This window comes from Antechinus flavipes, chromosome 3 (genome assembly GCF_016432865.1).
Source record: "Antechinus flavipes isolate AdamAnt ecotype Samford, QLD, Australia chromosome 3, AdamAnt_v2, whole genome shotgun sequence".
Classification (NCBI taxonomy): Eukaryota; Metazoa; Chordata; class Mammalia; order Dasyuromorphia; family Dasyuridae; genus Antechinus; species Antechinus flavipes.
The window spans coordinates 458827589-458842865 of NC_067400.1; the positions used below are offsets into that span (position 1 = coordinate 458827589).

The window sequence follows — 15277 nt, forward strand, 5'->3', positions numbered from 1 at the left end:
TCAGATTGGCTAAGATGACAGGAAAAAATAATGATGAATGTTGGAGGGGATGCGGGAAAATTGGGACACTGGTGCATTGTTGGTGGAGTTGTGAACGAATCCAACCATTCTGGAGAGCAATCTGGAATTATGTCCCCAAAGTTATCCAACTGTGCATAACCTTTGATGAAGCAGTGTTATTTCTGGGCTTATATCCCAAAGAGATACTAAAGAAGGGAAAGGGACCTGTATGTGCCAAAATGTTTGTGGCAGCCCTGTTTGTGGTGGCTAGAAGCTGGAAAATGAAGGGATGCCCATCAATTGGAGAATGGCTGAGTAAATTGTGGTATATGAATGTTATGGAATATTATTGTTCTGTTAAGAAATGACCAGCAGGATGATTTCAGAAAGGACTGGCGAGACTTACATGAACTGATGCTGAGTGAAATGAGCAGAACCAGGAGATCATTATATACCTCAACAATGATACTGTATGAGGATGTATTCTGATGGAAGTGGATCTCTTTGACAAAGAGAAGATCTAATTCAGTTCCAACTGATCAATGATGGACAGAATCAGCTACACCCAGAGAAGGAACACTGGGAAATGAGTGTGAACTTTTTGCATTTTTGTTTTTCTTCCCAGGTAATTTTTACCTTCTGAATCTAATTCTTCCTGTGCAACAAGAGAACTGTTTGGTTCTATACACATATATTGTATCTAGGATATACTATAATATATTTAACATGTATAGGACTGCTTGCCATCTAGGAGAGGGGGTGGAGGGAGGGAAAGGAAAAGTTGGAACAGAAGTGAGTGCAAGGGATAATGTTGTAAAAAAATTACCCTGGCATGGGTTCTATCAATAAAAAGTTATTTTTAAAAAGACATTGAGATGGAATGGATACAATCTGGTCTTGGAGTCAAATAGACATGGGTTCAAGTTCAGCCTGTGGGAAAAGTCATCCCCAACAAATAACTTAACTCCTTAGTACCCCAGACTGGAGTACAGTCTCTAAGATTGTAATTTATAGATGATTTGCACACCTTCATGAGGATGGGAGTTTCTATACCAAAGAGCTCCTTACACTGCTGAAATTACAATGTGTTCTGCCTCCCCAAATAAAAAGTTTTAAAGCCTTAAAATGAAAGAGAGGTAGAAAAGAAGAAGAAATAGCATAATTTACAAACTTGAAGAAGATACTTCTGTTAATTTATTGTTTGAAATCGTAATATGTTCTTGTCTGGGCCAGGACATATTTATTTTCAGGAGACTAGTGTGAAATGGGTTAGCTGCTTATATTATGGGCCTAATTTAATAATAATGATAATGATGATAATAATAATAAGAAGAACATATGTACATTGTACCTTAAGATTTACAAAATGACTTATAGGTATTATCTCATTATCTCATTTCAACTTCCAACTACCCTGTGAAATGGGTGTGACTATTAATATTATTCTGCAGATGAGTAAACAGGCTAAGAATAAATAACTTACCCAGGCTCAACTAATCAGTATCTAAGGCAGAACTATGAACTTAGGTCTTCCTGATAAGTCTAGAACTCTTTAATGATCATGAAATGAATTACCTAATTCTATAGGTCCATGTATTGTCCAGCAACATTTGAAACATTCCCAGATAGAAAGGAAGTAGAATATCATTTCTTTTACTTCCTGTTCCTAATAATTACTTACATTCCTATTGCACTAATAAAAGCCCAGTGATTATGGATATATATTATATATACATACATATATATATATATATATATATATATATATATATATATACACACACACACACACATACACACATTTATATATATATACCCTATACATACATATACTATACACATACATATGTGTGTGTGTATATATATACATAAATGTATACATATACACACATATGTATGTATATTTATTTATCTTTATAAAGTATGACCCTTGCAACTGTGCATTATGTTGAAATACTGCAGTGATTTGTTCTTCCCTAGGCCATAGGGACAGTCCTTCTGGAAGCCAAAGAAGGCAATGTTTCCCCAAGTTGCTGTCTGATGTCTCAGCCTCTTCCTTCCTTCCTTCCCTGAGGATCAATCTCCAGAAAAAGAAGGGAGAGGCCTTTGAGATTTTGATGGCATTCTACAGCTATTACAAATCTCCCACAGCGAAGAAAGGCAACTTTGCTGCTGTACATGTTACAGCAAGAACGTGCTGTGTAAACAGATGGGCTCTCTCGTTTGCAGAGATGCCCTGAGGTCTGGAAACCAGGCAGGGAGTCGGAAGGAGCTGGCATCTACCCCCATCTGCCATGATGGTGTCAGTCCTAAAAAAGGCACCTGCTGTCCAGCCAGAAAAAACAAATGGGCTTCAGGCTTTCCCTTTGTCACCTTGGGACAGGATTCAGAATCTTCTGGAAAAATAAAGTTTGTGGCTCAAGACGGGGCAAGGGAGCTTGTTACCTTCTGTTTCAGAAAGCTGGCTCCTTTCGAGGCACCAAATCTGTCTTTGGCTCTGTCACCAAGAGGAAATGATTAGACTTCAGAGTCTAATGAATCCCACTGCCTGGTAGGTTACTCAAAAATTGCTGGGCTATCAAGGGAGGGTTGGATTTTAAAGCATCTCTTATTGGCTGCCAGCCATTGTCTCACATACTATTGGAATTCAATATTAGCGATGACTTGCTGGAGACAGGAAGTGTCTGAAACTGCACTGTCTAGAAAAATGATGGTTGATGGGTTTCTCAGTAAATCTGTAGAGTGAGGGCTCCCGTGGAATTCAAGCCGAGTAACTCTGAATGGTAATTAACTTGAATTTATTCTTGTTTTTCCAAAGCCAAGTCTGATCGTCATGTGAAACTAATGTTTTTCATCAGTTGGAACTGCAAGGACTTTCCATTCATCCAGATCCTGCTGGAGAGCAAATTAGTGAACATGTGAGTGTTATCATTTGGTAAATTCAACAAACTGTTCCTTAGTGTCTACTACATGTAAAGCACTGTGTTAGATGCTCCAGGAGAAAACAGAAAAATACACCATGGTCTCTGTCCTGAAAGATACAATTACAATTGTAATTCAATTCTATTGGGAGAGCTAAACCAGAGACAAAAATTACTTTATTGAAAATTAGAATATGCCAAAGAATAGAAAAGGACTTACTATGGGCGAGGCAATGTGCCAAGCAGTGGAGATATAAATAGAAAAGAAAGACAGTACCTGACATTAAGGACCTTACAATCTAATAAGACGAGAGAAAACATATGGGGGAAGGTGAAAAATAATGGTTTTGGGAAAGAGTCTCAAAAACTTATCCCTTTCTTGTCATGGGCTCTAGATGTTTATTTTGGAAAGTAAGGCAGCTACAAAAGGGGTAAGACAAAAGAAGCATGATCTGGGGGCAGGACTTTGGGGCTGAAATCCCAGAGAAAATCATAAAAGCATCAGGTTAGAGGACATCTAGCCTAAATCCATTTTTCAGATGGGGAAATGACCTGCCTGGAGTCATGCAGCTAATAAAGCTCAGAGACAGTTTCATCCCAAGTCTTCCTGACTCAAGATGAAGTAATTATTCATTATAGTACAATGTAGAATACCATACTCCCTCTTATGTACATTTAAGAAGATTACAAATTGCTAAGAGATAAACCTTGAAAAGAAATCATTTCTGGATGGGGCAATAAAGTCTCAGAGTCACTTTATCTCTTAGTTCTAGGGGAAAGGAACAAGAATTTAAGTACCCACTATGTGCCAGGCAATTTACTAAACACTTTACAAATACTGTCTCATTTTATCCTCAAAACAGTGCTGTGAGGTATCTGCTATTATGATCTCCATTTTACAATGGATACATATTTATAACTGAGGAAATTGAGGAAGGACGAGATAGAGTAACAAGCTTAGGATCACCAGTCAATAAGTAGCTGAGACTAGCTTTGAACTCGCATCTTCTCTGACTCTGACACTCTATTCACTGTACCATCTAGATGACTTCTAGGAGTTGCCACAAAGGTTGACTACTCTTTGTATAACCTAATTAAGGTGATCACCCCTTTCTCTTCTTGCTGTTGGCCATTTTTCCTTATTCGTTCCCATCTAAGGCTCTAAGGCAATCAAGAATCATGTTCTGATATTTACACATTAATTCTAAAATTTGCAGCATCTCTCAATAATCTAATAATTAGCTTTGAGTTCCCACTCAATTTATTAAATATTATTTATTTTATAAACTGGAAAAATCTATTTTCCTCTCTTTCTCTTGATCTCTGTCTCTGTCAGTCTTTCTCTGTATCTCTGTTTGTCTGTCTCTCTGGATCTCTCTCTCCTTCCCTCCTCTTTCCTTTTCTCTCTCTCTCTCTCTCTCTCTCTCTCTCTCTCTCTCTCTCTCTCTCTCTTTCTCTCTCTCTCTCTCTCCCCAAACATATACAGACACAGACACATATATAACAATATGCATCTCAAATTCCTTAATGTACTAAATACCACAAGTTCAAATAAATATTAAGGTTATTAGTTGTAGCATTTATTAACAGTATAATAAATTATAAAATGCAGATATAAATAATTACTTAATAGTTATGAAAAAGATCATAGGCATATTGCAATTTTATCAAATAAATTACAATTCATTAATTTTATTAATAAATGAATATTTACGAGCTATGGAAAACATCAGAGGCAAAATCTCTATAACTGCTGATTTCTCCTCAGGTTTGAGAAATAGTTCCACCCACTCAGAATTCTCCACAGAATAACCAAAGTCTTTTAAAAATTGACCTTATAATGTTTATTCACAAAATAAAAGTAAAAACTGTTTTCTCAGAAAAGAAGTTTCTTCATCCTCTTTTTCCTTGTACCTTATTCAATCTTTCTTCAGCCACGAGAGGAAGTTTCTGCAGAAAGATTTTATCATTTCAGTGGTTGATTTTTGTTGTTGTTATTGTTTTGGCTTACAATTTTGTTAATATTTTTTCTGATTTTCAGAATTTCTACTTTGGTGCTTAGCTGAAGTTTCTTTAAGGGTTTTATATTTAGATTTTCAAATTCCATTCTCAATTCATTGCTTTGCTTTGTGTTTTTGACATATCTGATTCTAAGCAAATCATTTCAGCTTGTTTTCAATTCATAAGGAAAGTTATTGGGTACATTCAATGTGGTTAACTCTTATTTGCAGTTTCTGTTTTTCCTTTTTCAGTACTGAAGATGCAGGATGTTTGAATTAGTGTTCCTGCTCTAGCTCCCTCCCCTACTCATTTGAATCTAACTTTCTTGAGAACAGGGATCGTTTCATTCTTTGTATTTGTATTCCCATAGTGTGGCAAAACACCTGGCAAATAGCAGGTACTTACTTAATGCTTATTAATAGACTAATTGACTGATTACCATACCTGATTTTGCTTACTACAATTATTTGACGTCTAGCTTCTCTACCTAATCTCAGGAGGCTTTGCTAATACTTCTGACTTTTTTTGTCATTAGGTGGCTCTTATCCATAAATACAAGAAGACATAATATTATTCAAGAGCTAGCAACATTGACTGACCATTGGAATCTAGAGTACCTTCAGATATCTCAAGAGCTAAGTTACTAAGTAGTGATAGATCCCTAACGTTCAACTAATTTGACTTTGATACTACCCATCCCCCTGAATACTAAATGCATTATTTCAAAAATCCAAATATTGAGAAGCAGTAATTGATCATCCTTTATAGTTTCCTATGTTTTAAGAGCTTCATAACTACCCAACCTCAACTAGATATGATATTATCCATTCAATCAACCAACAAGGGGATCGCTACACCAAAGTCCAATTGATTTGCCCTCTCTAAGGCCCTTTCCGGGCTCCAGAAAGGGACTCTGTTTTAAGAAGTTGCTCCAGCTGCATTGGCAGCTAGATATCAAAATGACCTGGATTGAAACTTTTTACATTCCAATAAACTAAAAGAATTCCTGTGGAAAACGGTCTTTGCCAAACTAGAATTCTCGGAACAGGATTACTACATTGGAAAGTGTGACTGAATTTGTAACAGATTCCTATGTCAAATAAGGCAACAACAACAAACAAGCTTCTAGTTTGAGAGGAATCTCTTAGAAATACATAAGGCACTTGTGCTAACAAACTATCCTTTTTAGACAATACTTGGCCCTTTTCTGGAACTATGGTGTAATGTGTGTGTTGTGTGTGTGTATTTCTTTATCAGGAGCCCTAACTAATTTCTATCATCTCCTTCTCTATGATATCAGGTTTTTTTCAAGTTCCATTAATGTATTTGTTTTTTCACTACAGACATTTTCAAATTATTCCTACTATCAAATTATTTCCCACCTGTAATGAAGCAAAATATCTCAGTAAAACTAGTAATCCAATGACCTCATTTGAATGGGCATACAACATTCCACCTCTATAGTGGGGGAGTGCCCCACCTCTCTGTTTTCTTATTAACAGAAACCTCTTTTCTCTCCCTCTAATCCTCTGGACCAAAAAAAAAAAAAGTCTCATTTTGCATTGTAGATCAATTTCCTATCCTTAAAAAATAAAATGTTTTATCATTGATCCTTTGAAATAACAAATGACCATTACATTGAATTTTTGCTTTGAAAGTCATTTGCTTTTACCAACGTTGTTATTATATAAATTGTTCTAGATATGCTTGTTTCATTCTTTATCACTATATAAACTTTCTCAAATTTATTCATTTATATAATACTGATATTAAAATGTAAATTGCTCTTTATAGCACATATTCATGTCATATTCATATATTCATCATATTTATATACAACAATTTATTTAGCCATTCCTCAATTAATAAACATACTGTTAGTTTCCACTTTGGGGCCTGAATTTATCTACAAATATTTTATGCATAAAAGATTGTTTCTATTTCCTTTGATCTCTTTTTTGTATATGCTTAGCAGTGAGTTAACAGTGGGTCAACTGACTCACAGTTTAGTAACTTGCTGTATATAATTCCAGATTGCTTTCTGGAATTTGTTGTTTTCAGTTCTATCCAACTCTTCATGACCCTATTTGAAGTTTTCTTGGCAAAGATACTGGAGTGTTTGCCATTTCCTTTTCTAACTCATTTTAGAGATGAGAAAATAGATGTCCAGAATGATTATAACTATTTACAAATCTACCAATTGTGTGTATCAATGCACCTGTTTTCTCACAGTCCTTTTGACAGTTACCATTTTCTGTTTTTTGTCATCTTTGCTAATTTGACATGATTTTTCAAAGTACATGCAAAGATAGTTTTCAACATTCATCCTTGCAAAACCTTGCATTCCAACAGGATTGTGTTTTGATCAACTGTGACAAACTTGGCTCTTTTCAGCAATGAAGTGATTCAGGGCAATTCCAAAAGTCTTGTGAGAAAGAGAGACATCTGCATCCAGAAAAAGGACTATGGGGACTGAATGTGGATCACAACATAATATTTTCATTTTGTTGTTGGTGTTGATATTTTTTGCTTGCTTATTTTTTTATTTATCATTTTCCCCCTTTTGATCTGATTTTTTTGTGCAACATAATAAATATGGAAATATGTTTAGAAGAATTGCACATGTTTAACCTATATTGGATTACTTATTATTTAGGGAGGGGGAGTAGATGGAGAGGGAAGGAGAAAAAACTCAGAACACAAGATTTTGCAAGAGTGAATTTTTTTTCCTTTATTATTTTAAAAAAAAATTTAAGGCTTATTTTCAAAACATATTTTCAAAATTTTCAACATTTACCCTTGTAAAACTTTGTGTTCCAAATTTTTTTCTCCCTCCCTTCTCCTCACTTAGATGGCAAATAATCCAGTATTTGTTAAACATGTACAATTCTTCCATACATATTTCCATAATTATCATGCTGCACAAGAAAAATCAGACCAAATAAGGAAAAAAATGAGCAATAAAACAAAACGCAAATAAACAACAACAAAAAAGCAAAAATACTATGTTGTGATTCACAACTCAGTCCCCACAGTCCTCTCTCTGGGTGCGGATGATTCTATCACAGATCTATTGAAATTAACCTCATTGTTGAACAGAGCCACATCCATCAGAATTGATCATCATATAATCTTGTTGCTGCTGTATACAATGTTCTCTTAGTTCTACTCACTTCACTTAGCATCAGTTCATATAAATCTCTCCAAGCCTTTCTGAAATTCTCCTACTGATCATTTCTTATAGAATAATATTATTCCATTACTTCCATATGCCATAACTTATTCAGCCACTCTCCAACTGATGGGAATCCACTCAGTTTCCAGTTTCTAACAGTGAATGTTGAAAACTATATTTGCATGTATTTTGAAAAATAAAAAGCTATTATATTAAAAGTAAATTATTAAATCTCAAAAAAGATCATAGCTCCTGAGATCAAGTAGTTACTCTTGCTGCATTCAGATTGTTCCCTTTAGTGCTTCCACCCTATAACCTTCCTTTTTTGTAAATTTGTCATTCAACAAACATTTATTAAGTACTTAATATGTATCAAGCACTATTCTCAGTGCTAGAGATCCAAAAAGAGGCAAAAGATCATCTCTTCCCTCAAGAAATTCACAATCTAATGTGCCAGAATCAATAATAAAAATTTTCTGCTTTAAATGGCACCATTTTTCATCCTCTTTTGTGAAAACTTCTAAATCTCAGACTACAGGAACAAGCAGGTTCTCTCTAATCCCACCTGGTCTTGTCAGAACATTCCAAGAGTGGGAAGAAAAAAAAAGAAATTTACCTGTTAAATTTGTTTTATACTTAAAAGAAATTCAAAGTTGCACTTAATAGACTTGGAGTTTTATATGCAATTATCTTATACTACTATTTTATGGAAAGGCTTATTATATTTCATAAATTAAAAATAAAATAAATAAAATTAAAGCAAACAAAAAAGACAGAATGCTATTGAACTGTAAGTCTGGCAGTGAATATGAGAAAAATAAATCTCATCCCTTGACCTCCAAGAGAAACTAGAGAGTGACCACAGGCCATAAAAAAGGAAGGAATTAAAACCTTTCAACTGTAAAGTTCTGATCTTTGAGTTGATAGAAAGGGGGAGGTCACTATAGATGATTCAGATTGTTCCCTTTAGTGCTTCCACCCTATAACCTTCCTTTTTTGTAAATTTGTCACTCAACAAACATTTATTAAGTACTTAATATGGATCAAGCACTATTCTCAGTGCTAGAGATCCAAAAAGAGAAAAAAGGTCATCTCTTCCCTCAAGAAACTCTTGTGACCTTGAAGATTTTTGGTCTAATGACCTTGAAAGTTTTTCAGAAACCTAATGTCTATCAATAGGGATCTGACCAGAATTTGCAAGCAGAGAAGCCCTGTTTCCATAGCAACCCAGCAGCAAGGCCCCACCCTTGGGGCAGACCAGCAACAAGATTCCCTCCTCCAAGAATGGCAGCCAGAAAGATTGTTACCATAGCAACTCTGCAGACAAGCCCCCACCTCTGAGACATCTGCAACCATAATCTGAATGGGGATAAGTTAGAAATCTTCCCAAAACAATCAGGGGTGAAGCAAAGATGCCCATATCATCTTTATTGTTTAATATTATATTAAAAATATTAGCTGTAGCAATAAGAAAAGGGAAGGAAAATAAAAGAATTAGAATAGACAGTGAGGAAGCAAAACTGTCAGTCTTTTCAGATGAAATGATGTTATATTTTAAAAATCCTAGAATCAACTAAAAAACTGCCAGAAATTAATGAGTACATAGACATAAAAGATGATTCCACAAATAAATTAGGAGAGCAAGGAAGTTTACTTGTCAGATCTGTAGAAATGAAAAGAAATTATGACCAAACAGGAGATAGAGAACATTATGAAATGCAAGATGGTTAATTTTGATTACATTAATGTAAAAAAGGTTTTGCATAAATAAAGCTTACACAACCAAGATTAGGAAAAAAAACAGAAAGCTGCAAAACAATTTTATAGCCAATGTTTCTGATAAAGGCCTCATTTCTAAAAATATATAGAAAATTGAGTAAAATTTATAAGAAAACAAGTCATTCCCTAATTTATAGTCAAAGGATATAAGCATGCAGTTTCAAATGAAGAAATTAAAGCCATTTATAGTCATATGAAATAAATGTTCTAATCATACCTATCAAATTGGCTAATAAGACAGAAAAGAAAAATGATAAATGTTGGAGAGGATGTGATAAAACATGCATTGTTGGTGGAGTTGTGATCTGACCCCACCATTCTGAAGAACAATTTGGCACTATGCCCAAAGGACTATGAAACTGTGCATATCCTTTAATCCCAGCAATACCACAACTAGGTCTGTATCCTAAAGAAGGCATAAAAAATGAAAAGGACCCATATGTACAAAAATGTTTGTAGCAGCTTTCTTTATGGTGTCAAAGAATTAGAAATTAAGGAGATAACAACCAATTGAGAAATGGCAGAACAAGTTGTGATATGTGAATGTAGTAGAATACTATTGTGCTATAAGAAATGATGAATAAGGAGATTTCAGAAAAAATCTAGAAAGACTTACATACTAAGTGAAGTAAGTTCCAAATGAACATTGTAAACAGTAACTGAAGCATTGTGCTGATAATCAGTTTGATTACCAATTTGGAGAGGAAAGTTATGAGGGAAGGCAGAAGAAAAATGGAAATCAAACTATTACATAAAGTAATGTTAAAAACTAAGAAATAAATTTTTAAATGACAAAAAAATTAAAAAATAAGATAACTATAGACAATATAAAATACCTGGGAGTCTACCTTCCAAGAAAAATCTAGGAACTTAATAAACACAATTATAAAACACTTTTCACATAAATAAAATCAGATCTAAACAATTGGAAAAACATTAATTGCTCATGTGTAAGCAGAGCCAATATGATAAAAATTATAATTTTACCTAAATTAATCTATTTTATTCAGTGCCATATCAATGAAACTATCATAAAAAATTATTGTTTAGAGCTAAAAAAAAACCCATAAATTTCATCTGGAAAAACAAAAATTCAAGAATAACAAAGGCATTAATTAAAACAAAATGCTACAGAAGGTGGTCTAGAAAAGGTCTAGCCATACTAGATCTCAAACTCTATTATAAAAAGGTAATCATCAAACTAATCTGGTATTCAATCAAACTCCCAAGAAACTATTTTACTGATCTCGAAAAAATAACAACACAATTCATCTGGAAGAACAAAAGGTCAAGAATTTCAAGGGAATTAATGAAAAAAAAAAAAAAAAAAAGCAAATGAAGGTGGCCTAGCTGTACCAGATCTAAAACTATATTATAAAGTAGCAGTTGTAAACAGTAACTGAAGCATTGGGCTGATAATCAGCTTTGATAGACTTTGCTCTTCTCAGCAATACAATGATCTATGATAATTCTAAAATACTCATAATGGAAAATACTATCCACACCCAGTAAAAGAACTATTCAGTCTAAATGCAGATTGAAGCATGATATTTTTGTTGTTTTTTTCTTATGATTTTTCCCTTTTATTCTAATTTTTCTTTTACAACATGATTAATGTGGAATTTGGTATTGGCTAAGAAATAGACTAGTTGATCAGTGGAATAGGTTAGGTTCACAGGACAAAATAATCAATGACAAAGTAATCTAGTGTTTGACAAACCCAAAGACCCCAGCTTTTGGGATAAGATATTCATTGTTTGATAAAAACTGCTGGGAAAATTGGAAACTGGTATGGCAGAAACTAGGCATTGACTCACACCTAACACCATATACAAAGATAAGGTCAAAATGGATTCATGATTTAGACATAAAAAATGATATTATAAACAAATTAGAAGAACATAAGATAGTTTACCTCTCAGATCTGTGGAGGAAGAAATATGTGAATAAAAAAAAAACTAGAATTCATTACTGATCACAAAATAGATAATTTTGATTATATAAAGTTAAAAAGTTTTTGTACAAACAAAACTAATGCAAACAAGATTAGAAGGGAAGCAATAAATTGGGAAAACATTTTTACATTCAAATGTTCTGATAAAGGCCTCATTTCTAAAATATATAGAGAATGAACTCAAATTTATAAGAATTCAAGGCATTCTCCAATTGATAAATGGTCAAAGGTTATGAACAGACAATTTTCAGATGAAGAAATTCAAACTATTACTAGTCATATGAAAGAGTGTTCCAAATCACTACTGATCAGAGAAATGCAAATTAAGACAACTCTGAGATACCACTTCACACCTGTCAGATTGGCTAAGACGACAGGAAAAAATAATGATGAATGTTGGAGGGAATGTGGGAACACTGGGATACTAACCACCAACAATGGTGGAACTATGAACATATCCAACCATTCTGGAGAGCAATTTGGAACTATGCTCAAAAAGTTATCAAACTGTGCATACTCTTTGACCCAGCAGTGTTACTACTGGGCTTATATCCCAAAAAGATCTTAAAGGAGGGAAAGGGACCTCCATGTGCAAAAAATGTTTGAGGCAGCCCTTTTTGTAGTGGCAAGAAACTGGAAACTGAATGGATGCCCATCAGTTGGAGAATGGCTGGATAAATTATGGTATATGAATATTATGGAATATTATTGTTCTGTAAGAAATGACCAACAGGATGATTTCAGAGAGGCCTGGAGAGACTTACATGAACTGATGCTAATGAAATGAGCATAAATGATCATTATACATGGCAATAACAAGACTATATGATGATCAGTTCTGATGGACATGGCCCTCTTCAACTATGAGATGATTCAAACTAGTTCCAATTGTTCAGTGATGAAGAAAGCCATATACACCCAGGGAGAGGCCTGTGAGAACTGAGTGTGAACCACAAGAAAGCATTTTCATTCTTTCTGTTGATGTTTGCTTGCATTTTGTTTTCCTTCTCAGTTTTTTTCTTTCTACATCTAATTTGTCTTGTGCAGTAAGACAAATGTATGAATATGTTTGTGTGTGGGATGTGTGTATGTGTGCGTGTGTGTGTGTGTGTGTATACTGGATTTAACATATATTTTAATATATTTAACATGTATTGGATTACCTATTATCTAGAGGAGGGAGTGGGAGGAAGGAGGAAAAAATTTGGAACAGGAAGTTTTGCAAGGGTCAATGTTGAAAAATTACTCGTGCATATGTTTTGTAAATAAAAAGCTTTAATGAAAAAAAATTTTAAACTAAACTGATATTGACTAGAAAACTAAATCATGGATCAATGGAATAGATCAGGTACAAATTACATTATAGCAAATGACCATGATAATTTAGGATATGATAACGCTGAAGTTTCAAGCTTTTGGAAAAGAAAACCTTATTTTGACAAAAACTGAAACGAAAAATAGAAAACTATGGCAGAAACTACTCACTGTAACCAACAACTCACACTGTATACCAAGCTAAGGTCAAAATGGGTATGTAATTTAGACATAAAGGGTGATATACCATAAGTCAATTAAAAGGGGAATGGAACAGTTTATCCGACAGAATTATGGGGAAGGGAAGAATTTCTGAGCAAAGAATATGTAAAGAGCATTATAAAAGATAATTTCAATTATATAAAATTTTAAAGTTTTTGGCACAAACAAAATCATTGCAACCAAAATCAAAATAAAAGCAGAAAACTGGGGGAGGGGGGAATTTTGCAACAAGTATCTCTAATAAAGACTGCATTTCTCATATATATAGAAAACTGAGTCAAATTTATAAAAAAGTATGAGTTGTTCCCCCAAATGAAAAATGTTCAAAGGATATGAACAGGCAATTTTCAGACAAGAAATCAAAGCAGTCTATAGTCATATGAAAAAAAAGTTCTAAATCACTATTGATTAGAGAAATGCAAATTAAACTACTCTGAAGTGCTACTTCATACTAATCGAATTAACAATGCAAAAAAAGGAAAATGATAAATGTTGGAGGAGATGTGGGAAAACTGAGACATTACTGAATTATTGGTAGAATTGTGAACTGATCTAATCCTTCTGGAGAACAATTTGAATCTATGTCAAAAGATTATGAAATTATGCATACCCTTTGATCCAGCAGTGCTACAGCTAAGTCAATTGAGGTCTAATGAAGTGAATAGAACTAGGAGAATGGTGTACACAGTGACAGCAATATTGGTCAATAAAGAACTGAGTGACTTAGCTATTCTCAGCAATACAATGATCCAAGACAATCACAAAAGACTAATAATGAAATATACTGCCCATCCCCAGAAAAAAAGAGTTTATATTGATTGAATACAGACTAAAGCATGCTGTTTTTCATTGTCTTTCTTTCTTTTTTTCTTTTATTTGAGTCTTTTTGTAAATGTTTTACATGATTGCATGTGTATAACATATGTCTGATTGCTTACCATCTCAGGGAGAGGGAAGGGGAATAGAATACAAAACTCAAAACTTTAAATATTTTTTTTAATTGGGGAAAAATGAGTTTTTGAAGGAAGTTATTTTCTTTAATCATTTTTGGGGTAAAGAGACAATTGGAGTTGTGACTTGCCCAGAGTCACACAGCTAGTAAATAACTCAGGGAATTGAAGTCAGATCTTTTTAACTCCAGGGCTGATGCTCTATTCACTGCACCACCTACCTGCCCCTATTTTCTTTTCTTTTTTCTTGTTTTAAAAGTTGCTTTAAAGTTTACTCTACTTAATTGAATTAAGTAGATAATCGACATTTTCCCAACTAGGAGTACAGAAACTTTCACAGGCTTCACAATTTTAGTTTAGGCACTGCCTTTGTATCAGTCAGCAATGGATGTAGGTGTTTAGTTGCTTGCTTGGCCTTTTTGGTTTCCTTAACAGCCTTGATGGCTTATTCTCATTGGGCCATTTGAACGTCTGGTTTCTGGTTCCTCTTGGCCATTATATCAGCAACAGAAGCTGCAATGACGGCCCCCTTGAATTTTACAGCCTGGCAAGTTGTTTTCTTTTGAATCTCTTCCCACTGTCTCTTTTTTGTGCTTTCTTCTATATTGTGCTTTAGACAATTGATCTGCTGATTGAAAGAAATGCAGACTTTCATTTTCCATTCAAAATTAGAAAACTTCCAATCTGTGCCATGTAGCAATTTCCATTCCCAGGCTAGATTTTGTACCTGCTGAAGTCGCACAGTCCGACTTTCATGGTGCAAGTGGCAGGAAGATGGAGAAAAGGAAGAGCTCCCTGTTTTCTTGAGACTTCTTGAATATTTTATAAGAAAGTATTCTAGGCTTTTGTGTGTGGATAATATCTTCATGCATATTAGTTATTTTGGAGGATGGGAACATTTGTTTTTAAACTAAAATTTCTCTAGATTATTCAATGTGTCTTTTTCTGTGTGTTTGCTAAA

At 34.1% G+C, this 15277-nt stretch overlaps 1 pseudogene; it reads right to left on the bottom strand.

Moving 5' to 3' along the window:
- Nucleotides 1-5803: 5803 nt before the first annotated feature.
- Nucleotides 5804-15072, bottom strand: LOC127557316 (60S ribosomal protein L24-like; annotated as a pseudogene).
- Between the last annotated feature and the right edge of the window lie 205 nt (nt 15073-15277).